Genomic DNA, 23,861 nt, shown 5'->3' with positions numbered 1-23,861 from the left:
CTATGCTGATCCTTTCCTTGGTTCTACAGACTTGGAGAAGAGCTGTTTTGTTCTTTATAGCCTTTTACTAGAGTACTTGCATTACAAATTGGAAGAAATTTGTTCTTTGGTGCCCACAAGAACATTTGTTTGTTCTAATCTCTTCACTTTTCCAGCTATTATTGTTTGGAAAGCAAACATTTTAGTGGGGGCCAGATGTTTATTTTATTGTAAAATCCTGTTAAGGTTGTAAATTCAGCTGCAACCTTTGGATCACTGTATCACAAAAATGTTCCCTTTGTAGGGTTGCTTTCAGGGAATCAGGAGCAGAAAATAAGGAATTCTTTTCTTATAGAAAAAAAAAAGTTTAAAATAAGAGCTTTTTTGTTATTCTGCAATGTTTTGTCAAGTTTCCCTTATCATTGTTCACTGTGCAGAAATGTCCTTAAAATGCCTGAAGTGCTTATCCAAGAGTTTCATGTAGTTTGTTAATGATTCTGAGCTTCCCAGGACCCAGCTGTGCAAAACAATCTGCAGTTCTTCCTTCTTCACACACTCTGGTTCTGATGCTGAAGGTGGAAAAGATATCACAGATGACACAAGGGATGTTTTTGGCAAATTTTATTAAGATTTTTGACTCATGAGGAATATTTTTATATTTGTACTTTTGGGTAGCAAGCCTAGAGTTTGTCAAATGTGTACAAGAAGTGTGTTAAAAGAAAGAACATGACAGGGCAGTATCATAGTGCTGGGATAAAAGAAAATATCAAATTAAATGAAACTTCAGATTTTGAAGTCACCTAATCAGGAGATACCACTCATATCTGAGCATGTCTCTCAAAACTATCTCATTATCTAAATATTTATAGCTGTTACACAGAGAAACTTAGTTTGGATTAAGAGAAAAAATATTTAGCAATTCTAAAGTAAGACGTTGATTAAGATCTTTCTACAATTGAAGTGAGAGCAAAAGCCAGTTTGCATTTGATTTTATTGTGTAAATCAATGATTTGATTTCTCTTGTGTTTGGAAGGATCCTTTTCTATAAACACCTAGCAGGTGATGGGTCAGAACCCAGAGGCGTGATTTTAAGACGGTTCAGTGCATGTGTTCTCCTCCCCTGGTCAGTCTGGCTGCTTTGGTGTTGCTGCACAAGAATTGATTTTTTTCGGCGTGTTTGCAGTGTTATTTTATTTTTTTTTCGGTGTTTGCTGCATGTGCTGGGTGCACCAGGAGAGGGCAGAGCTACCCAGGTGTAGCCACTAACGCGGGCTATTCAGAAGTTATGTATTTTCTACCTAAGTGTTTCATTGCTGCTCTGCTGCCAAGGAACATTTCTGAAGGGAAAAAAAATCTGGGATTAATAGCACTGTGAGGGGAGCTCCAGAATTTACCTGGGTTATTCAGAGTCCACTTGAAACAGAGTTATCATTTTCACCATTGTTACTGTAAATGCAGTTTATTTGGCTCCCCCCCCCCTTTTTTTTTTTTCCCCTAACTATAGTCTGGTTTATAATTTGATTATATTTTTTCCTTTCTTCAGGTTTAGAATAAAATGTTCTAAACCAAAGTGCCTATTTTTAATATCTACTGTAAAATATTAGCTGTATCAGGTGAAGAACACCTAAAAATAAAAAATCAATAAAAACAAAATATCAATAAAACCAATAAAAATAAAAATAAAATCAGTGTTTCTCTTGAAAACCTGAATGGAATAAGAGAATTAATTCAATTTTCTGTAGAGAACGTGGTTTAAAGGCCACTCACTCAGAGTGATTTACATCAATCAATGTACTTTGGGTAAACTGGCTTGCTGATAAAGTGGGTTTTTTTCAGAACAAAGGACAACCTTCTTCCTCGGTGGTTTGCAGGTGAATAAAGAGAAGGGGTGAGAGAACCAGAGCAGGACTTGGGGAAGAGGAGAATGAGGGGGTAGAGGACAACTGAGGTGACAGTGACCTTCACTATTTGTTTTGATACAGTTTTTGCTTTATTATTCTAGGGTCTTTTGCTAGATTTTCTGTGTATTTTTTTTCCCCACTAGGAATTAGATAGAAAGAATCAAAGCATCCTAATATTTATGCTGCAATAAAAAATTATTCATGCTAATGATAAGTAGCTGTAATAAACCTTGTTTTATAATTAATCCATAAGTGTTGGGTTTGAGCCTTCTTTTGTTTATTTAAAAAATGGCAGGAGCGTGCTTAAGCAGGTTCTTGAGATGTATAAAGTGTAATTGGCTCAATAGATCATCAAAATGAAATGGTTAAAATGGTGTCATCATAGTCTGGAAGTAAGTAGGCAGAAGGATTTGGGGGGATGTTTAAACCACAGTAAAAGCAAAACAAGTTTTGCAGACAAAAAATACCAATATTATGGCAGAAGTGCTGTTTCAGGAGCTATAATCAATGCTGACCTCTGTCTGAACTACGAGAGGATTGGTGTTTGTTTAAAGCTGTGGATCTGGAATGCAGTCTTTGCCATGAAGCACACTTTGCAGATCACACAGGACTGTCTCTTCATCAGGCTGGGAGGCAGTTTGATCTCCCAGAATCTCTGTCCCCAAAGTGTTCTCAGTTCAGACCCTGCCATCTGGGCTGTTGGACCAGTATTGTGTCATCTGTGTGAGCAATTCTGACTGCCTTGCTGTTTTATTAGAGACCATCTAATAATTTGGAGTTAGAGGAGTGCCATAATTCCCACATATAAAATTATTGCTAGCATTGTGACTTACATCCTCCTAATATAAATCGACTTTTTATGAGTTATGTGACCTCTGTTGTTGAAATTCATGTGATCAACTCATAGAGTTGTGCAGTATTTTTATACCAACCCCATTACAGAACACGTGTGGCTATGAAGCACAAACCCAGCACTTGTCTGGTGGGAAACAATTCAGGTATTTCCTATATTGCAGGCACAGAATGCCCATTTTCCTGTTGAACTGTGCCTCAGGATCCAGCTCCCCATTCCAACAGTGTTATTATGTGGGAGACAAATCTTCAAAACCTGAACCAAGTGTGAACTGATGCAATTTGTGTTTGTGCATCTGCAAGCCAAACGTTTTGAAAGGGACATCCTCCCCTGGTTCTCAGCAGGAGAACTTGGCAACCCAAACCTCACTATTCCTATGCCCACATTCATTTTCACTTAACTCACTTGAACAAAAGCATCGAGCTAAAGTTTAAAAGTGCTTCTAATATTAACTCTGTTCCTTGGCAGATTCATCTGACAGAACTTCCAGCTTCCTGTGTAACATTTTCAACAGGGAGTTGTGTTCTGAAGGCCAAAATAGCCCTGTACTAAAATCTGTATGTAGGGATCCAGATAAACAGAGCATCTTGAGCTAATTTTTAGCTGTTTGAAATGCAAATAAATACATGCTTTTCTTGTCAGTATGAACTTGCTGGATGATTTGGATCAACAGATGAAGCCAAGGCTGTAATTGCCTAAAAATATTGTTTTGAGAATTGAATCTGATGAATTTTTTAGAGTCTTATCTTCTACTTACTGCTTCACTTTTCTTAGTGAAAAAGCATAAGATTCAAGCTTCTCTTGGTTTTTAGTTTCCTTCAGTCTGACTATAATTCTTGTAGCATACAAGTAAAGATATCCCTATATAAATATTTTCATTCATGACTTCTCATTTAAAATGCTCTTCTAATATTAATGGTTAGTGAATGAATTATGTTTGAAGCCATGAAGAATTATGCTAGATTTATTCAATTTACTTTCACCTGTAATCTGGAACATTACCTGTTTGGAATTTTACCATCTTATGAACTGCCTTAAGCATTTCTTCTCATGTTCTCCTTTGTCAGGTAAATTGCCATGTAAACTAATAAAGTTTAGAGAAATTAACTTGCTGAGACCCTATTTCTTTCACAATTATCAAATTTGTACTACAATGAATTATAAAACTCATTGGTCTCTCCACTAGGGTAAAAAACTTCATTACTAGACACTATCAATTCCCTGGCCAATTTCCAGTCTCTCCTTCCAAAATAGCCTGGAAATGCTTCTTGACTGAGTGGAAATTGCAGGGTTTATTCTCAAATACAGCGATCACATTGAATGCTGCTTCAAACCTGATGCAGATAATATTTGGAGTGGATTTTTCTTTCTGAATCAGTACTCTCAAGAGCTGATTCAAATAAGTGGACAATAGACAGTAGGAGGTGTTGTCCATTGTCACATGAAAATGTCAGTGATTTTCTTTGGGAAGATAAGAGGTTTTTCTTTTGTTCTGAAAATCCCATGAACCAGTATTTGAAGAATTAATAGTTCCATAAAACTGCCTTCAAGTTGTTCTTGTCTGAATTTTGGGGTAACTTCCTTGAGTCAGTTCTTCATCTTTGAAAGTACAGGCATTCAAAGTAGGGGTAAAATAATAGAACCAAGTTGTGTTGTCATCTGATTGGGGACGGCCAAACCTTAGAAATAGTTATGCAATATTTTTTACTAATTCAGATAATTCCCTGTGAATCATGCAGTTCATATTTACTGTAATATTGAAGCATATTTTTAAAGGCTATGAATAAAAAAAGAACTGAAACTCAGTTATATAGTATATACACTATTTAATATATAAACCATTTACCCTATAAAGAGTAAACAGCTTTTCTGAGTTTGATGTTTTTTAAAGATAAATAGTTCCATTACTTTTTTATAATTAAATTTTCAGCTGGGTTCTGTAGCATTTTTATACCAAGTGTTATCTACTTTAAATAAAGCCAAATGTAATCATTGCTGTAAGTACGGATGGTGTATTTTATGGATGCTGAATTCCAAACTGCTGAAGATGTTCCCTTGTCTCTGTTTTTCATACTTATTCAAATATGATTTAAAAATTAATGGCCTTGTTTTTGCTTTTTTGGTGATTTTTATTTTAAAAGTTGATAAAGTATTATTTACATTGTAATTTTTAAAGACTCTGTCTGTGATAATCAGAATAATGTGAATTCTTTAAGCTCTTTGTGAATGTTCAATCTTTTCTGGTCTAGTGATTGGAGGGAAGTATTGAATTGCTTTTAATACTTTGTGAATGTAAGCATTCTATATGAAACTTTGTTATGCTGAAGGCTCTGTGTTTGCATTTTTTTAATATCTGATTTTGTCTTGAGAAATGTGGACAGCAGCTTCTTCATTGGATTTGTGCAATCAGAAGTTTCGTAGTCAGCCTCTACATCTGATTTTCCTGCCAGATGCAGATCTTGAATATTGGCACACATATTCCTGATTAGTAATATTTACTGAAAAACAGTTCTATGGCATTATTTTAAAACATTTCACTAAAAGGGTATCATTCAATTTTTTTTTTTTTTTTTTTACGTAAAGTTAAAAGTATGAATCATAATAAAATTATTTAGGTTTTGCCATAATAATTAGCTATAGGTCTTATGCTTGAAATCTGTTCATATCCTATGTTCCTTGGTTGACTATTTGCAGTGTTTCCAATTCGATTCCCTTCTCATCTGGATATATTTATCAGTGACTAATATGGTTGCTACCAATGGGTGCAGCTGGCATCACACGTACACGTCAGGAACTGTAGGAACAGGACAAGGTGAAATGGCTTCAAATTGAAAGAAATGGGTTTAGATGAGACATTAGGAAGAAATTTTCCCCTGTGAGAGTGGGCAGGCCCTGGCACAGGGTGCCCAGAGCAGCTGTGGCTGCCCCTGGATCCCTGGAAGTGTCCAAGGTCAGGCTGGACATTGGGGCTTGGAGCAGCCTGGGACAGGGGAAGGTGTCTCTCTTCCTTTTCCTGTTTCTGCAAGCCTAGGAAAGTCACCAAGGTCTTCCAGGTACCAGGCACGGCTCAGTGCCACACATCATTATGCAAATCTAGGGCTTAGAGCAACCTTGATAAATGGGGTGTTGGGTACGAATAAATAGTTAACATTTCTATTCCTCTTTCTGTTTTTGTAGAGCTCCCTTGTGAGTGCCCCAGAAATGGCACCGATACCTTCGAGCAACACTTTGTGTCCAGTTAATTATATCCCCAGTTTAATGGCTTCTCACAATAAAGTGTTTTGGACCCCTTTTCCCAATGGATGGAAATCCGTGCTGGTTTTAAAAGTGTTAGGCTATGGGCCGTGCCAAGAAATTCCCTGGCAAACAACTAATTATGTCCACAGACAAAAGTCTGACAAAGAAATCGCTTCAAGCCACAAGTCAGAGGCTTAACCATTGTTTGTGTGAGGTTCCTTTCCAGCTGGGGATTGGGGTGTGCTGGGAGGGAATGTGGCCGGGAATCAGAGCCCTTTGTTGGGGACACAGCCCCCAGCTTATGGAGCCATCCATAAAATGGCCTCTTTGCTTTCACTGAGCAGGATGCCGCTCACCTTTCTGCTCCACTGAGCGCCAGTTCATGACTTCACAGCCCAGGAGTTAAACCCCACTGCACAAAAGCAGCTTTAGCAGTAATTGTCAGCAGATTAAATTAAATGCCTGTCCTGTACAGTGTATCTGAATTGTATCAGACCTGCTCCTGGCTTTACACGCTCGTTCCTGTCAGGAGGATGTGGCTGCTGCAAAATGTTGCAGTCCTTGGAAGCCTGTCCCTCCAAATGCTGGGGATTTTGTGTGTTCAATGTGATGTCAATTGCATTGTGTTTCATAGTGAAAAGAAATAGCTCAGTCTGCTAGTAAAGCACCAAAGTGTCTTAGTGGTGGTGGCAGCTACTGCGCGCAGCTCAGTTTTGTGCTGTGACTTCTAAATTCCCTTTGCTGTAGTGTTTGGCATGTTGAAATTTTGATTTTATTATTTTTTTTTCAGAATTTTGAGCAATCAACAAAACTCAGATTTTTTTTTTTTTAATTAGATACATTTGTGTAAAACAACCCTGGCTAGTTTAGGTTACGCCTTTTTCCTTTCACTTTTGCACATTATATTTTTATAAGTGGGGAGTATAACGCTATTAATTTCAGGAAGATAACATTTAAACATAACAGAATTAAAGAGCCACTCATTTTCTGCTGGAGTGGATTTATGTATTTCTTTCTTCTATTTTTATTTTCTGTTGACTGTTTACTGTATAACCAAATTGCGCAACTGCTCCACAAATTCTTGACTCAGAATGTGCTGCAACCTGCTTTTTGCTTAAAAAATTTATCTCACCTCTGCCTGTCCAGCTGGTTGGCTGATGAATAACAGTTTGGAGCTCACCATCCCCTTTAAAATTTCACAGTCTCTAATTCCTCATTAACAACAAGCTTCATGATTGCCAAACTTATCCCAGCAATCTTTCGAAGACCAGGACTCTCTCACATAAGTCAATATAATCCTTGCACAGTTTCTGTAGGAATGTTATATGTGAAATTCATCTCAAAACATGAGTTTAGCATCACCAGCAGTAAAGATGCAAAGGAAACAGGGATGTACCTTCACATTTCTTAATGCAGGAGAAAAGTTGATTCTAATGCATTCAGCCTCAGTCAGGTTTTACAAATGACCCTGGACTGATTTTATGTTTGGAGTTTTTTTGATGAAAAATATCAAAGATCTCTCCTTTCAGAAGAATGGTGGTGTCTTTAATGACATATAGCCTTTGGAGTGACTGTTTTTTAACATGAAGGTTTTCATTCTTCCAAGTTTTAACATGTTCTTATGAATCCATGGGACAACACTGAGTCATTTGAGAGTGGGTCAAGAATTAAAGTACTGCTTTGAACTGCACACAGTTTTCTAGTCAGAAAAGAAGAAAGAATAGACTTCTGAAAATCAAATGCAGAATAATTGTCTTCTATAAATAACTCATTTTTTCAAATAAAATTATTAAGCTTTGTTTAGTTGTATGAAATATGAAATTATTCACTGAAGGAAAAAAAAACCTCAAAAATATATATTTTTAAACTGATTGAAAAGATTTAATGCACATCATACCAGGAATGGTCTAGAGGAAGATTGCAATAAAGCACTGGAACTCTCCATCCCATAGTGGGGGATGTACTTTAGTCAGCAATACAGGAAGGACTTACAGAAAGAAAAGGGAAATATGAAGAGTCTATTTCTAGCCGGACTGTGGCATCAAAGGCTTTCTTAGGAAGTGCTTGAGGAGAAATCTTGTGCCTGCAGCACCAGCTGCACAGCCTCCTTCCAGCACCTCATCTTTATTCTCAGCCTGGCTTTGCCAAAGGTATCTGGTTAGGAAGCTGAAGCTACCAGTCCAATGAGAACTGGATCTAAAATGTTGTTACCTGAAATGCCACGGTCTCAGGGCAGTGCGTACATGATCATACACGTTATTCCACACCAGACTTCAATGCCTGTTAATTTTTCTTTCTTTTTCTCCTTTCTGCTCAGTCTCAGTCTGATTCAGCCTTTGTTTTCCATTCACATGACCAGAACTCTCACTCAGGCCCTTATCATTTCATGTCTTGACAGCTCCAGTCATCTCCCTTCTAGTCTCAACAAATACTGGCTTGCAACATGTGTATCTTTGAAAATATTTTTCCTCTTGTTATGCTGATGTTCCATTGTTCCCTCTCTTGTGCTGTGGGATTATTTTCTTTAACTTTCTAGACCGCACCTTATTTGCTTATTTGCTTGCACTGCTGACTATGTGGCATCTGCAGAGCCAAACTTTATTGCCCTTTTATGTGTCTCCAGCAAGCAGCTTTAAATTTCCCCCTGTGGTATTTAATGTGTGGCATTAACTGAAAATCCCCAGTGCTGTTTCATTCTCCTCTCATTGCTCCTTAATTGGGACCTCTGAATTCTGCTGTAGTTTGACTATGAACAACAACAACAACAACAACAACAACAACAACAATAATAATAATAATAACAACAGTGCTAACCTGATAATACTTTACAGAGCATGGGAGAATTTCTGGCTACTACCAAGCAGCACTAAATTCAACCAACACTGAACTCAAGCATGGCTTTATTAAATGCACTGCAGTCATGTGCCTTAAGTAAAACTCATCCACTACACTATTGTGGACTAAAACTCACCAGGAGAGTGCTGCAGTTGAGTGTCTCAACCGTAGCACTCCATCTAATGCAATTTCCTCTGTCTCAGAGTGCTGATTTCCATTGCATTGCAGGACACTTAAAATCAGCATTGGATGGAACAATACTGAAGCCCTTCTGAAGATTCTGGCATAAATCTCATCTGAGAAAGAGAATTAGAGTTATATTTTCAAGGATCTAGAAGTGTCCAAGGATTAAGATAGGCAGCTAATAGTATTTCCAAAGAAGTATAAGCAGCCTATATAGTTTTTATATAATATGCAGATTTCACTCATTTCTAGGTCCCTCTCCTCATTTTCTGCTTGCCTGTGAAATCCCACAATTTTGTAAGAGGCAAAATATTTGGGTGATGAGCAAGTGGAAGGGAAACTGATCTAATTATCTACTTATGTATCACAGGGGCTTTGGGCTACTTCATTAGGTGTTCATTAGTTCAGGTTACAGTTGATACCCAGTTAATCCTATTAGAATTTAGTATGTTACACAGCTTTGGATGTGATGATGTGGGAGGCTTCTGGAAGGAGTCGTTTATAGCCCTAGATGGCTGTGAAAGATGTCTTATTATCTTCATTTCAGTCTGGGAGAAGGAAACCATGTTGTCCTAGGGATCATAAGGAGATCACATTATTACAGAAAATAGCAATATTTTTATTTGAAGCACATATACTACCATAAAATAGCAATGTATTGAGGTAAAGTTCCCAAATCCAGGCAACTTCCTTGATTCTGTTTGGTTTAGTTTTTACCCTGCTTGAGCAGGGAGATTGGACCAGATGCCCCACAGTGGTTCCTTCCAACCTTCCCCATCCTGTGATTCTGTGATTCCTAAGTACATACTTATTTTTCCAACCAATGACAGCATAATCCAAGAAATTTATTCCCAGATGCAGCAAACCAAACCTTTCCCTTCTGATTTAATTTTGAAGAGGGAATTGCATTGAAATTCTCTTAAGCAATGTAGTTGAGATTTCTGTTAATCTGGAGAAATGATCATAGAAACTGATTTTGTTTAATCACTAGTATGGCAAAGCAAATTTTGATGTATGTAATTTGCAAGTGTATAACTACTATATGTCAGTGATTTCTGATAACTCATAATTGTGAAAAGAGCCTAGAGGAAAATTAATTTGAAATTTAAATGTGCAGGTAAGTACTGGATGAAGAGTTAGTATGAAAAGTAGAAATTAAGGAAACCACTGCAATAAAAATGGTGGGATAAAGGCTGACTAAAAACGTTCCCAGGTGTTTAAACACTAACAAATGCAGTCTGTTAATAGTCTGCAAAGATTTAATTGTATTCTGAGAGTATGCACAACTGCATTAGAAAGTGTTTGGATATAAATTTAAAATATTGAAAGAAACATTCCAGAAAGAATATTAGGGATTGAAAACAAAATTTGTAGGCAATGTGATAACAGTAAGAAGGATGTCTTGTAAAATGGACCTTTATTAAGCTTGATCACCACAAAATAAAGATCCAATTAAGGCATTGAAAAGCTAAAGAAAGACCATCTGTGAGGGAATTTGCCACAGATCTAATGATAAGCTAATTTTTCAGATAACATGAGTACTGCTCCAGGGGGTGGAGTAGAGAAGTTAGAAATCATTTTAGATTGCCTTTTTGCCAGGAACATGAGCAAGCTGGATAAAAGCAGCAGAAACAGTGCTTGTGGGTCAGTTAAACACAAAGTTATAAACACATTCCTTCTTTCTAGACAGTGACATTGCATTGCTCCTTGTTTCTGACAGTGCCTGAAGGGATGTTGTGGGAAATGTCTTTGCTACCCTGAGGCATTTTACCTGATTTCTGACAGCCAGAAGTGACCATAGGCACTAAACCATTTTGTCCCAGAGATTATATTAGTGTGCATGGCATAAAGTTTTGTGTGGTGGAGCACAGGTACCTCTGGCAGAGCTTAACTGGAGACTGCTTGCCACTGAAAACCCTCTGGGGTAATTTTGCACTAGCAGAGGAAGATACAGTTTATTTCATTAATTTTTGTTTTACAGGGAGGTTTTCAGATTCTTGTTAACAATTCCTTAAGCAAGAAAAGCAGGTTGTGTGTGTATGACTTCAGAGAGAACTAATTAGGAACAAGGCTGAGTGGTGACGAGGGGGCTTCAGACGACCTGGCCAAGGTCAGCATCACAGGATATCCTCATGGCCCACCCTGTTTCTGTGGCTAACAAGTGAGGCTGCTGACAAAACCAAAGACATTTGTTCAGAGCTCAGCCCAGGCTAGGTGAAGGTAACAATATGGTGTTGCAGTGCTTTCTTCACTGCTGAGCTTTGCCCGTGCAGATTGGCAAGTCATGTAAGGAACTCTTCGATTTTTAGATGAAAAGGTTCCAGAACTGCCCCACTGGTAAAGGTGTGAGATTTTCTCATCACAGAAATCTTTAATCCTGTGTCTTTTGCATGAGCAGCTGTGTCCAGCATGATGAGGACCAGTGACTCTCCTGAATGTTATTTAGATCTTGTCTGTCTGAGGCTGATCAGGAAAATTAAAGGTATTAGGACTATGTGTGTCACTGAAGAATTTTAAATCCCACCTCTTGCCTCACATCTCATTCTCTTCAGTGAGCTTTACTAAAGAACTTTAACTGCTTTAGCCTCCATTAAAATTGTGCATTTCTGGAGCAAGGAGCCTGCTGTGTGGTCCTATATTCTGTAATCAAGATAGAAGGACTTCATAAGCACAAGTAGAAGAACCTTGCAGTGGGATAAAGGATGATAAAAAATATCCTAAAAAGAACTTATATTTAGTAATAAACATTAAGATATTTCCCCTCTATATATAAAATCAATACCTTTCTGATCAAATCATTCTAATTTTTAACAATGTTAAGCCTACATGCATCCCATTTTTTTAACTTCTTCTGTTAAAGGTGGCTCTAAATATGTCCCAGCCTTTGTAATTGACTTTTTTATTTTATCTAAGCTTTTCAGGTATAGTTAAATGTTTTCTATGCTAGTCAAAACTGTAGGTGCCACCTGCCATGGCAGGACTCATAACTAATCCAGTATTTGCTCATCAAGTGAAAAAATTTAGTATTACTGTAACATAAGCTGCTTAAATACTTTGTTTCATCCATCTGCTCTTTTTTTTCCCTTTTCTTTGCAAAATGCAGGCATAGCCTATCCAGATCACAGCTACTTTTGATCCTGCCAGCTGCTGAACCACATTTAACAGAGTGAGAGAGTTATGTTCATGAATAATTCTCGACCCTTGATTTCTTTGCCCAGAGTTTATCTCTTTGTTGTAGCATGTTTTGTTTTGCTTTCCTGTTACCTTCTTGATATCATGGGAGTATCTTTAGGACAGCCTATTGCTGAGTGTCTCTGCTCAAGCTGGTGAAATCAAGAGGCAGTGCAGGACCCATTCATTCACATAAAGCTTGTAGAACCTGTCTCTAAAACTTCCCACCCCCAAAAAAATGTTTTGCTTGCAGCTGTTTTTAGGTATAAAGCCTCAGTTCTGACCTTTGTGAGGAAATAACGAATGGTAGACAGTTAGAGGCCAAATGCCAACCATATTTGTTACCTTTTGCAATAGTACTTAAGCAAATTAAGGCTGTGAGAGCCCTAAAACAGTACTTAATCCAGAGGTGGCTGTAGACAGAAATTGCACCACCTTTCACGGCACTTTTGGTTTGTGGTTGGCCAATCTGTGTGCCACAGTAGTCAAACTGAGCCCAAAAGCGTTGCTGTGGATTGGGTTACTGTCACCTAGGGCAGAGGCTGGGCTTGAAGCATGCATGTATCTGTTACTGATCTTTTACATGTTTTCTATATGAAAATCTGTCCTAATGTGTCCCCTATTTTCTGCCTTTTCCAGCCCTCAGTGATGATGACAGCCATGCAGCCCTAAAATCACACAATGCAAGTACACACATTATTTGTTCTGCTCTTAACAAACCTGGCTGATCTTTACCAACCTATTGACCTCTAGCTACCAAAGCACTTACACCACTCTGTAATACAAAAGCAGTGGACACCTTGCTGGTCTTTAATTAGTGTCAGTATTGGATCTTTGTAAAATCAAACCTGCAAAAAAAAAACCCAAAAAAACCCCATATTTTGTATTGTGCCCACATAGTTTTGATAGTCAAAGAAATGCTTCTTTTTTAAGGAACAATTGCCTTACACACAACAAATGAGATCTATTTTCCAGTTTGGACACGAGTCCTTAGTCATTGAAGAGAAAATGGAAGGGGTTTTTTTTGCTGATAAATGATCCTATCAAAAGACAAGTCAAAATATAGGAATTATATTTCTGCTCTAGTAGAAGCTGGTATGAGGTCTGGTTTGGTTTATTACAGAAGCCACTGTGGCTTTTTGTGCTGCTCTCCAAGATGCCTAACTCAAAATTTGCTGTCAGTAAAGCTACTGGCATTTTACAAGCAAAGATGATCCCTACCAATTTCGGATAATGCGCTTAAACCTATAGTCCCAAAGAAAGACTTGTGTTTTAATAATAGTAATCCTTTAATTGACTGGGTGTGGAAACACCACAGGGCCTCTTCTGGGTTCCCTGGTGAGAGGCTTTCTGTATAATCTGCTTTACTTTTTAAATTTTTTTTTTAAAGCCCTGTTATAAAGCTCAGGAAGTTTTTTAATTTATTCTTTGAATATTTGTAAAGCTACTGCGCTCAACCCCTGTAATGATACAAATGCACTTTATGCAGTGGGCATTAAGAGTAGGTATTGGGCAAAATAAGAGTTAAACAGAAGCCAGCAGAAAAATTTGTCCATTGGGGGAAAAAAGTGGTTTAGAATTGTATATAAAGAAAAAAAATAATTGTTTTGGAAAGGGGAATAGAAGATAAGGGTATAGGTGTCTTCATTTTTATCAACATTTGTCAGCTAAGAAGTTTAGGAAAGTGTAAATCTCCAAAGACTTTGTGTCTTTTAGCCCCAGCAGCTTGTCCCTTTATTGGGCTCCAAGGTAATCCAAGTGTTCTGCAAAAAAGTGTGACGTATTTGTAATATTAAAATATTTACTAATGTTACTGTTGATATCCTGCCTTTCTGGGCACCTGAGGGCTGAATTAGACTAGGAACAACCAGCAGCATTTTTTGACACACAACATGTTGAACCAGCAGAATAATGAAATTATCCTGGCTATCAGGAGCTGGAAACATTGCATTAACTTAGGAAATCTTATGCCATATCTGCCAAACGTGTGATCATATTACAGCACATAAAAGTGCATTGAATTGTACCTTATTTGGAATAAAGTACATTAATACCTCCCTTAATTTTTGTTTTTTTTCCAATGTAAGATATTTACAGGTAATGAAATAGTTCTTTCCTCACACTCCTGCTGTTCTAAAGCTAATTTCATTTAATAACTGTTTATTTCAACTAGAATTTCTACAGCAAGCTTGTAGTAGGAGGGACTGGATCTAATTTTAAAACTGAAAAGAAATACTTTAAACACAGAAATGAGTCTTGGTAAAAGAGTGCAAACATTTAAGAAAAGCTACCACCAAAAATTTAATTTTTCCTACTTTTTCTAACTAAATTTCGGAGGTTTTAGCTAATTACTGCATTGTAGAAAACTTAAGGGAAAATGTTGGTATTTCTTTCTGTTGGTCCTTTGAAATATATTTTAATTAAATAAAATATGGTAATTTCTCCTAATGTAAATCAAGATAGACTATATATATTAAAAAGAATCAAATTTTTGATGCACTTTACCTCTTCTCTATTGATAGTCACTCAGGCATGTTTTCTTCTTGGCCTCATAATTTGGGATATAAATCTACTTTTTATTCTTTGTTTTTTCATTTGTTCCATTATGAAGATTTTCATTAAATCCCTAAAATACCTTTTAACAACTGTAATCTTTAACAAAAATAAACATTTTAAAATTATTTTCCCGTTTTACTCTTATTTTATGTTCTTTCTGTCAAATGCATATGTAATTTTGCTCATGCACTTTTTCTGGAATTAGGGATTAATTCACTGTTTACCATTCCATATCTGTTCAAGTTACTTCTGCCAAGGTGAGGTATTTGAAGAGAAATGAGAATATAATTTGATCCTCTTCTAATCATGCAGGAAGAGACATCCTGGTCTTCTGCATTGTTGTAAGCAAAATGACAAATATACAAATAGTAAATGAGCCTGGATCATTTGGTAATTTAGGTGAAAGCCCATGAGAAATACACACAGACATAGGAAAGCAAAGCATTCAGTTCAAGGTATGTTCAACCATAAGTTATGAGGAAAAAAATTAAGTTGGATGTAGTCAGTAGCCATTCCCCTTCTGTGTAATGGTAGCAGAAATCTAAGTGAACAGGAACTACTACTTTGGATGTTTTTCATTCCTATTGACTAATTTGGGGAAAATCCCTTACGAATCAGCATTTTAATTAAATTTTTAAGGTAAATCTTTCTAATAGAAGCATAGTTGATTTAATACAGATATCTATCTTGTGCATGTATTCTCAGATTAATCATAAATTTGCTCTCTGAAAGTTGGAATTCTACATGTTGAAACATACAAACTTTTTGCATGCCAGAAAGGCGAATTTTTGAACTTTGTGCTGTTGTTTGTAGCCGTAGAGAAGCACAGGAACTATGTAGACACATGCCTGTTTATGAATGTACACATTGCTTGGAGGAAATGCCTCAATTTGTATTAATTTGAAATTGTTTGTGAAACATGCCTGCAATTGATGCTGTTGTCCTACCCTTAAGTACTAAATTGTGGTCATCTTTTATGATTCAATACTGGAACCTGCAATAATTAGCAATGTTTCATCTGCCTCTATGTCCATCTGTCTTCCCATCATCAGGAACATATTCTTGCTGCTGGCTCCTCATCCATTGCCCACCAATCTCCCTCCTTTCATCCCCAACTAAATAATTTCTGGTCAAAATGCCATACCCAGCTGCCTCCTTTCTTTCCTCGTTTCACTGACCACACTGACTTAATGCTTCGTCTTAACACTGTTGAGTTGGAAGCTGAGAAATTTGAAGCCAATATGAAACATTGTATTTGATGACAATAAATCATCTGCTGTTGTGCACAGGAGCAGCTGTATGTCGTGTTTTACTCCAAAACCACTTCTTAGCTCTGTGTTAGACACAGGAAAGCAAGAGAGATCTCATTTGCAGTCACACTTCTTTGAGAAGGACACATCTGCTCTGGTGTTCAATAACTTCCAACTGTCATATAGTTTACAGTCTGTAAATGTTTTCCAAGACATGAATCAATTATCTTTTCAAGGAGATATGAATGGATTACAGGATAGGTGTTGCTGTGCATTCTTGACATTCTGAAAAAGCATGTGCAATCAGTAAAACTGCTGTGTGCACCTCTAAATCTTAAGGCAAAATTTATAATTCCGGTCATAAGTTTACATTCTGTTTGAAATACTCCAGAAGAGATAGCAAATAAAGTAGTTCCATGAACACCTGCAAAACTCCCCCCCCCTCAATTTATGCCCTTGGGTGTAATTATTTTTATGTTGCCCATGCAGTAGAAACAGCAGACAGCTGATATGTTGTGGCTTACTTGTGTGCATAAACTTTTTTCAATACTTCTGTGACCCAGGGTCTTGCTCCTGGAGAAGTTCCCACTGAACCACTCCTTTCCACTTTGAATATGTGTGGTAGTCTAGATTCCATTTTAGAAAAGTGACTTTTTAAAAGGCCCTCTGTCAATGCAGGGTGTTGCTTTCAGATTACAATTTTCACATAAAAGCCCTTTATCTACCAGCTCTGCAAACTTGTTCTGGTTACTTGGAGTCAAGGCTGGGCAACCTTCAGTAGTAAAGGGACATCAGACAGGATGTAGGTACCAGTCACAAAAATTGCTTCACACTGCTTGCAGAGCTGGGACAATAATTAACAGCTCTGTTAATGATACATGAGACAAAGCAGCCACGTAAATAGATGAGGCTAAATGCACAGAGGGTTATGGTAGGAAAGCTCTACTTCCATAGAAACACTTCTCTGACTGCATTTCCATTTTAGTCTCATCAGTTTAATTAGGAATGACAATTTTTCCATTTTAAAATCTGCCTGGCAGAAAACAAGTAAGGGTGGAAAGAAGCTCCCAGGAGAGGGTAGGGTAAAGGCAGAGCAAGGTAGTGGATGGATTTTTGTACACACAGCATCAGTCAAAACCATCAGGGGCCCTAAGCGACCTGAATCCCTTCACTCCTGCTAATCTCACTCTTTAAGTGTGTGGGCAGCAGCAAGAGAGGAGACAATTTGCTGTTGAAGAAGAGGGAAAATCTGCTGGGCTTTACTCTGAGCCACATGAAAATGAGGAGAGCCAGCTCCTTCATGATGTTACTTGACACTGTCCAAGCACATTATCCTCTGTGTGTACTAAACCATTTGTTTTCCATGTGTCATGGCTCTGCAGCATGGGAAGTAACATGAAAACTGGCATCACAGTCTTAATGTATGAGGAGTCTTTCTGACTATTAGCTGAACTGGCACAGATTTCTTTTTCTGGCAGAGGGCATCAGTCCATGTTAGGGCAGTTAGGGAGAAACAGGATCATAGTTGATTTTTCTCACAGGTTTGTAATAGGTGCTGGAGCCTATCTGCTGGTGGTACATTAGATCAGGGTGTTTTGGCAGAAGCTTTTGTGTCTTACAAAGGCTGTGCCATATGGGATCCCAGTTACCCTGGCTTTGGAAAATGCCCCCAAGACAGACACAGCAATAGACTATTGACACATTGCATTTTATACCTGCCAGTGTGCTCAGAAATCAAGTCTGTTTTCCCAAACATTTATGGACTGTTGAAGAAGTATAATGCCTGTTTGAAGCAACATTGAAGATGTTTCAGATAGACCTACTGTTTACATCACAGCTGTTAAGAGAAGGGTCCCTCTACATCTGCCATCTGCCAAAGAGGATAATGTGTTTTGTAACTGGCATTTCTTATTAATATTGTAGGCAGCAAGCCTTGCAGATAAAGCAGGAAACAGAAATAGGTCTCATGGTCTGATCCTGGCTGCTGTTGTTTTGAGCAGCCCTGGGAAACTGGCTTAAGCTGTCTGGCCTACTGACTTTTTACATTGTGTAATCAGAATAATTTCATACTGTTTTGTCATCTTCTGGTGGGGGGGAAAAAAAAAAGCTGTATGTCTGTGTAAAACATGCTGTGATGAAGAACTGCCTGTGAACATATTAATATAAATAATTATTGCCCTTGTAGAAAAATTCAATTGCATCTTCGAAATTTGAAACTAAAGTGAGCTTCACTTGTAAGGGAAAGGGAGTCCTGAGGATATTCCTGCTTGTTCTTTAGCTCCAATCATCATTATCAGCAAAGTTAACTGTGGTCAGTCATTACTGCTGCTTTTGTGCTTTTGTGGTCAGTCATTATTGCTGAGGTCTGTGGTGGAAGAGAGCAAAATAAAGGTCACTGCCTTCCATGTGGGCTCTCCAACAACCATTTTTAACAGTCCCTTCCCTCCGACAGCACTGCTTTCCCACAGAAACCTGCTGGGAGCAGAGGACTGCTTTACAGCAGTTGCTATTCAGACTGCAGTTCTTTGGGATCCTTCTGCTGGCACTGGTGGCATCTCCTTGTAGCTCGAGCTCCACAACCCGAACAGAAGGTGCCAGAGGAGCTGCCCATGAAGCAAACACACACCTTGCTTCTTGCTGTGCTGTTGTGGTGCTCTTGAAGCCGTGAGGTTATCTTGGGTGATCATGTATCTGGCAGTGAGAAAAGCCCTCAGTGGAGATAGCAGGGAGGGGTCTTTTTGGGGAGAACTCACGTCCCCCTTCTTTTTGCAGCTCTGTGTCTGCTGGGGAATTTTAAAGAAGCCCTTAAGGATTTAGCACAGAATAATGTGCTGGCTTCCCTAGCACAGACTATCCCTTCACCTTCATGCACACCCAAACATGTTTTTGTCTCACCTGGACCAGAGAAGGAACAAGGCACAGTGAACTGGAAATTGTTAGTACTCTGAGAGTCGCTTTTCCCTGACATTCTGATAAAGATATTTCTGTAACATTCTCTCCAACCATTACAGGTAATTAAATTTCATAGTTGGTGCCACAAGCAGCTTAAGTGGTTCTCCAGTATTGTAGTACCTCATGCAGACTGATGTACAGAAGCCATCAGCTTCTTCTGATAGACTTAGACATACCTGTGAGGAGCAGGATGCAAGCTGGGTTTAGGTACTGATTTCATTCAAAGCGTTGCTGAAACTTTCTTGTCCAATTAACAATGTTCTGCCTCTTTTCCATGTTTTGTGTTTAATAAGTAATCTGTACAAGGGGGTACTGTTATTTGAAAGTAACTGTTATTTGATTTATATTTTTTATTTATTTGAAAAGTATTTGTACCTGGTTTTGCCCTGTTTTAAGTTCTGATATAGCAAAGGATGTTTACTTCAGTATAAAATCCTGCCAGTACCTAAGAACCCGCCTTACTTACTTTTCAACAACCAATAATTTCACTGCCGCTAATTATGAACCTTTTTCTATTAGAAAACCTAGTGTAAGAGATATTCACTAACCATTTAACAACCACAGCAGATTTAAAGTAACTTTAGTTTTGCAGTGCTGCCAATACATTTTCGTGGCGTTATCATGCATTAAAGCTTTGATAGCTGCCTTTGATAATTCTGGCACAGGCTATTGGTAGAGAGGGGCAAGAACACCTGGAGCAAGGAGGATGCAGAGGAAGTGGAATTCCTGCCTAGAACAGGCACCTCACACTGTGCAAGCTTTAACACTGCTATTACCAAAGGCTCTTCATTGCAAGCAGTAGCCAGAGAACTCAACAGCTCCATTTCTACTGTTCTGCCCAGCCCTGGGCCCTTCTGACTCCCCAGCAGAGGTCAGGTAAAATCCCTGTTTTTCTCTTACTGCTGAGCCGAAGAATTACAACTGCTACCCCATGGAAAGGTGGGCAGCCAGAGGGAACTTCTCCTTCAGCCAGGTGGGAATTTGGGCTGGTGTCTGTGTGTGCAGTGGCCACACAGAGTTAGCTGTGTCAGAATGAGAGAGTTGTATTGGATTTGCAGGGACAGCATCACAGCAGAGCTCTTTAGTTTGTGCTCTTGCCCTTTTGTGTAGTTAGCCCATTAAGAATAGAGCTACAATTAACTAAAAGCAGTAGGATTTTCCTTTTTCTGCGTATGAGTTGCTAGGCAGATACTTTTGGCATCTTTAATACATTTATTCAATCCCTCAGGTCTGTTAAATGATGTCAGTGCTGTCTGCCCTGGAGAAGACCTGAAGCTGTTTGAGATCTCTGGGGGTGCTGAGGTGTTTCAGAGCCAGCCCTTAGTAACTGTGTTGGTGCATTTCCCTTTGCTCCATGGAAATGGCCTTCCCAGTGCTACAGGGAAGCTCAGGTGCAAGCATAGACATGTTCCTGTGTTAAGTGTGAATGGATGGACAGATACTCCTTAGAATAATTGCTTGCACTATATTAAAATAAGGAATGGGCCAGAAAGTTAAACAGCTTGTGAGAAAGCAGTAGTTGATCTGCAGTAGAGCTGTGATTGTTCAGGTACATTTTAGAATAAAGAAAGAGTACAAAACAAACTGTAAAATCTGTTGTGCAGGAAATAGTAGTGCTAAAAAGTTTATGTGGGGTAATGAGCCCTGACTTTGTTTTGGAGAATTCTCCAGTGTTTGTCCATGAGTCATTGCAGAATAAATTTCTGAGTGCTTTACCTGCTCAGATTGTTATACCCTTTCACCCCCCTCAGCTTTCCATAGGTGTGATAACTCAGCATTAGCATTTTTGATGTTTCTCTTTGCAGTGGCAGCTACAGCCTGGGGACATCTCTGTGTTGGTGCCACAGCTTTGCTCTATAACCTGTGACCTCCCTGCCAGGCTTTGTGCACTCCTGGCTCCTGCAGGGCTCCTTCCCTTGTAGCCAAACAGATAAAGCTCTCTGCTTGATTTTTTTTATTTTTTAATTTTTTTTTTTTTTTTGCATCCTTTGGATCCAGAGACCTTCTTACAGCTGGGAAGGCCTGACTTGCTGGTTTACTGATCCTACTCTGGTGAGCAGGGATGTGCCTGTGGATCAAGGGTAGGCTCTGGGATCTATAATTGGCATCCAGGGGAAAGGTTCAGGCTCTGAGGGCTGTCTGGGTTTGTCTCCATCTGACTGAAACAATGAATGTCTTTTGGTTTGTTATTACTCCTCGGTCACTATTGTGTCCTCAAACTTACTTCAAGCACAGAAAGATTCTCCACTATAGCCAAGCTCTGGAAATTTCCTTTCTGGGATGTTTGGTACCAGTAGTGGATTCATCAGTTACCAATCCTCTACTGATCCTCTTGGAACATGACAATTGTCACTTCTAATATCACATGAACGTTGAGTTCACAAAAGTTTGTCACCTCTCCCTCTTCCTAGTTTGAACGAGGGAAAAGCAAAGAAAATTCCACTACTATTGAGGAGGAGGAAGAAAGTGGAATTCCTGCTTTTGCAGCAGCTGCTGGTAGGAAAAAGTGGGAAAAAAGCTGATGGCTCTGGGGCTAGGCTGGCTGCTGCTGCTTAGGGAAGCAAAGCTTCGTGTGTTTCATGGGGACACACAAATACCACTTTACCCACTCCTCCCGTGTCAATTGAAATTGGGGAAGTCTACAGAGTACCTCACATCCCTGACATCAAAAAAACAAAAGAGGATGCTAAGCCCATTTTCCTTGCAACTCCATCCACAATGGTGTCATGTTTTGTTGTGTGTGGCTTTGTCAGTGTTTTTTTTTATTTTTAAGGGGCAGTAAAGTTATAAAATTTTTCTCCTACTTCTCATTTTTGTTGCGGTAGGATTTAACATGAAATTCTGGTTTGTTTCACCCTTTGATAGCCCATCCGAGTGATTTACAGAAACTTTTACAGAGGCACCACCATCTCTGGTGCTTTGTTAGGAAGCCAAATCCCTCCAGGTGACTTAGCCAGATGCTCACACCTTGGCTACGCCCTAGTTTGTATACTGCTCTAATAGTTACTAATTACCTATTCAATGTCATTACCACGTTTCTGGTTTTGGCACAGAATTACAGAGCAAGTTACAACAGTCACACAGAAACATCACTGTGTATTCTGCCAGCACCAGAAAATAAGGATTGTTAGGGTGCTTGCAAGGTATGTTGAGCAGTCAGTGTGTGTACTTAGCTCTTAGAATGTGTGTTTGCTTTGGACTTTCTTCACTCTTTGTGATTTGTTTCTTGCCTGAGTGCTTACTTCTTTCTGAGAGCTGGAGAGCAGATCTACCTTGGGGAAACTGAATATTTTTTTTATAGTTCAAGATCACTCAGTGAACAAAATGAAATCTTGATGTTCTTGGGCATTCCTCAGAAATCTGTGAATTTTCGGAAGGTGTATGCTGAATATTATTACAAGTCAAAGTTGCTAGGAAATAAAACAAGAAAACCTATCCCAAAACACAAATAACTCAGTTGCTTATATTGTTAGAAAATATTTATTGTGAAAGGAAGTATTTTTTAACAAGATATAAAGGAGACTAAGATTTTTTTTTCCTTTTCATTTATTCCCCTGATCCTGCTATGTGTGTGAGACCCATTTCACATCAGGGTTTTAAACCTTCTTAATCCCCTTGTATCTACTCCTTTCTGAAAAGGGGTTTGTGGTGAACGTCCCATAGAGGGAGGTGATTCCAATAGGGCTAAATACCCGGGACAGAGCTCCCTGTTGAGGCAGATTCTCCTGGTTTTGGTGCTAAGCAGCCCCAAGCTGCTCTGCACAGAGTAACCACACATTAAATACCTTTTCTCACAGACTGGGTAGAACTCCTGCTCTGATTAATTGTACATCTGCAGCAGGAAGTTTTCCTGGCATAAGATGATTAGTGGTGTAATTTGTCTTGGGAGCACTGCTATGCTGATAACGAGCCTGGTTTATTTTTATAAAAAGAGCAGTGTTGAACACTTAAGAGAGTTTGGCTGGCTTTGTTAAACAGAAAAAAGATTATAGTAAGAAGTCAACCAGTCCCCCTCTAGTAAGATCTTATCTAGAGTGGAATACTTAATTTTTACATTTAAATTGCTGTTTAGTTTTCAGAGTTCACTTCCACATGAAACACACAATAATTACCAAAGCTATTGTCTGGATTGTCTTTGAGGCAAAAATCCTTGTGTTTGAATTAATCTGCTTATAGAAAACTCACATTTTGAAATGTCTTTTGTGTCTGTGCCATCTAGTGACTCTAATTCCTTTGTCCTTCTTGGTTTACAAATAATCTCTGGAAGAATAAGAGCAGTGCTCAGTGTGAACCAGAGTAAAGGAATCAAGCCCATCATCTATGAAAGAAAGTACAAATTCTAGATCACAGGACATGAACCCAGCCCTTTCCCTTTACTGCTGCCAGTAGGGAGCAAAGTGTCTCAGTCAGGACAGCCCAATCCTATGTCTTAATCATCATATTACAGAGATTTATTTGACTTATTGCATCTTCAGTGGTGATCCTCTGTGTGCCATCGGTGCTTCTGGAAATGTAACTCTTTTCTTTTGCACAGGAAAAAAAAAAAAAAAGTCAAAGCTTCCTTATGTTGTTTTGCACACTGAACTGTGGGGAAAGATTCTTTCATTGTGAGCTCATTGGGGGAATTTTGTGAGAGGTCAAGTAACAATAATATTTAGACTTAGGGTTTTAGTCCTTTTAAATATGAAAGGAAGAAATTTTTTATTTGTGGGTGAGAAAGGGCAGCAGCCAAATTGGATCCCGAGGTAACTCTGCAGTGAGTGTCCTCAGGGTCAGCACTGCCAAGAACACTGGACATGCTCCTCTCTGTTGTGCTTCTTTTTGGACAGTGTCTTATGGTTTATGGACTAATATTCACTCAAGGGCAAAGTCAGAATAGAAAATTAAATTATTCTGAAATGGGAATACATGACATTCTACTTGCAGGCTAAAAAGCAACGTGTA

The sequence above is a fragment of the Anomalospiza imberbis genome, chromosome 6, assembly GCF_031753505.1.
Source record: "Anomalospiza imberbis isolate Cuckoo-Finch-1a 21T00152 chromosome 6, ASM3175350v1, whole genome shotgun sequence".
Taxonomy (NCBI): Eukaryota; Metazoa; Chordata; class Aves; order Passeriformes; family Viduidae; genus Anomalospiza; species Anomalospiza imberbis.
This window is presented reverse-complemented; position numbering follows the sequence as displayed.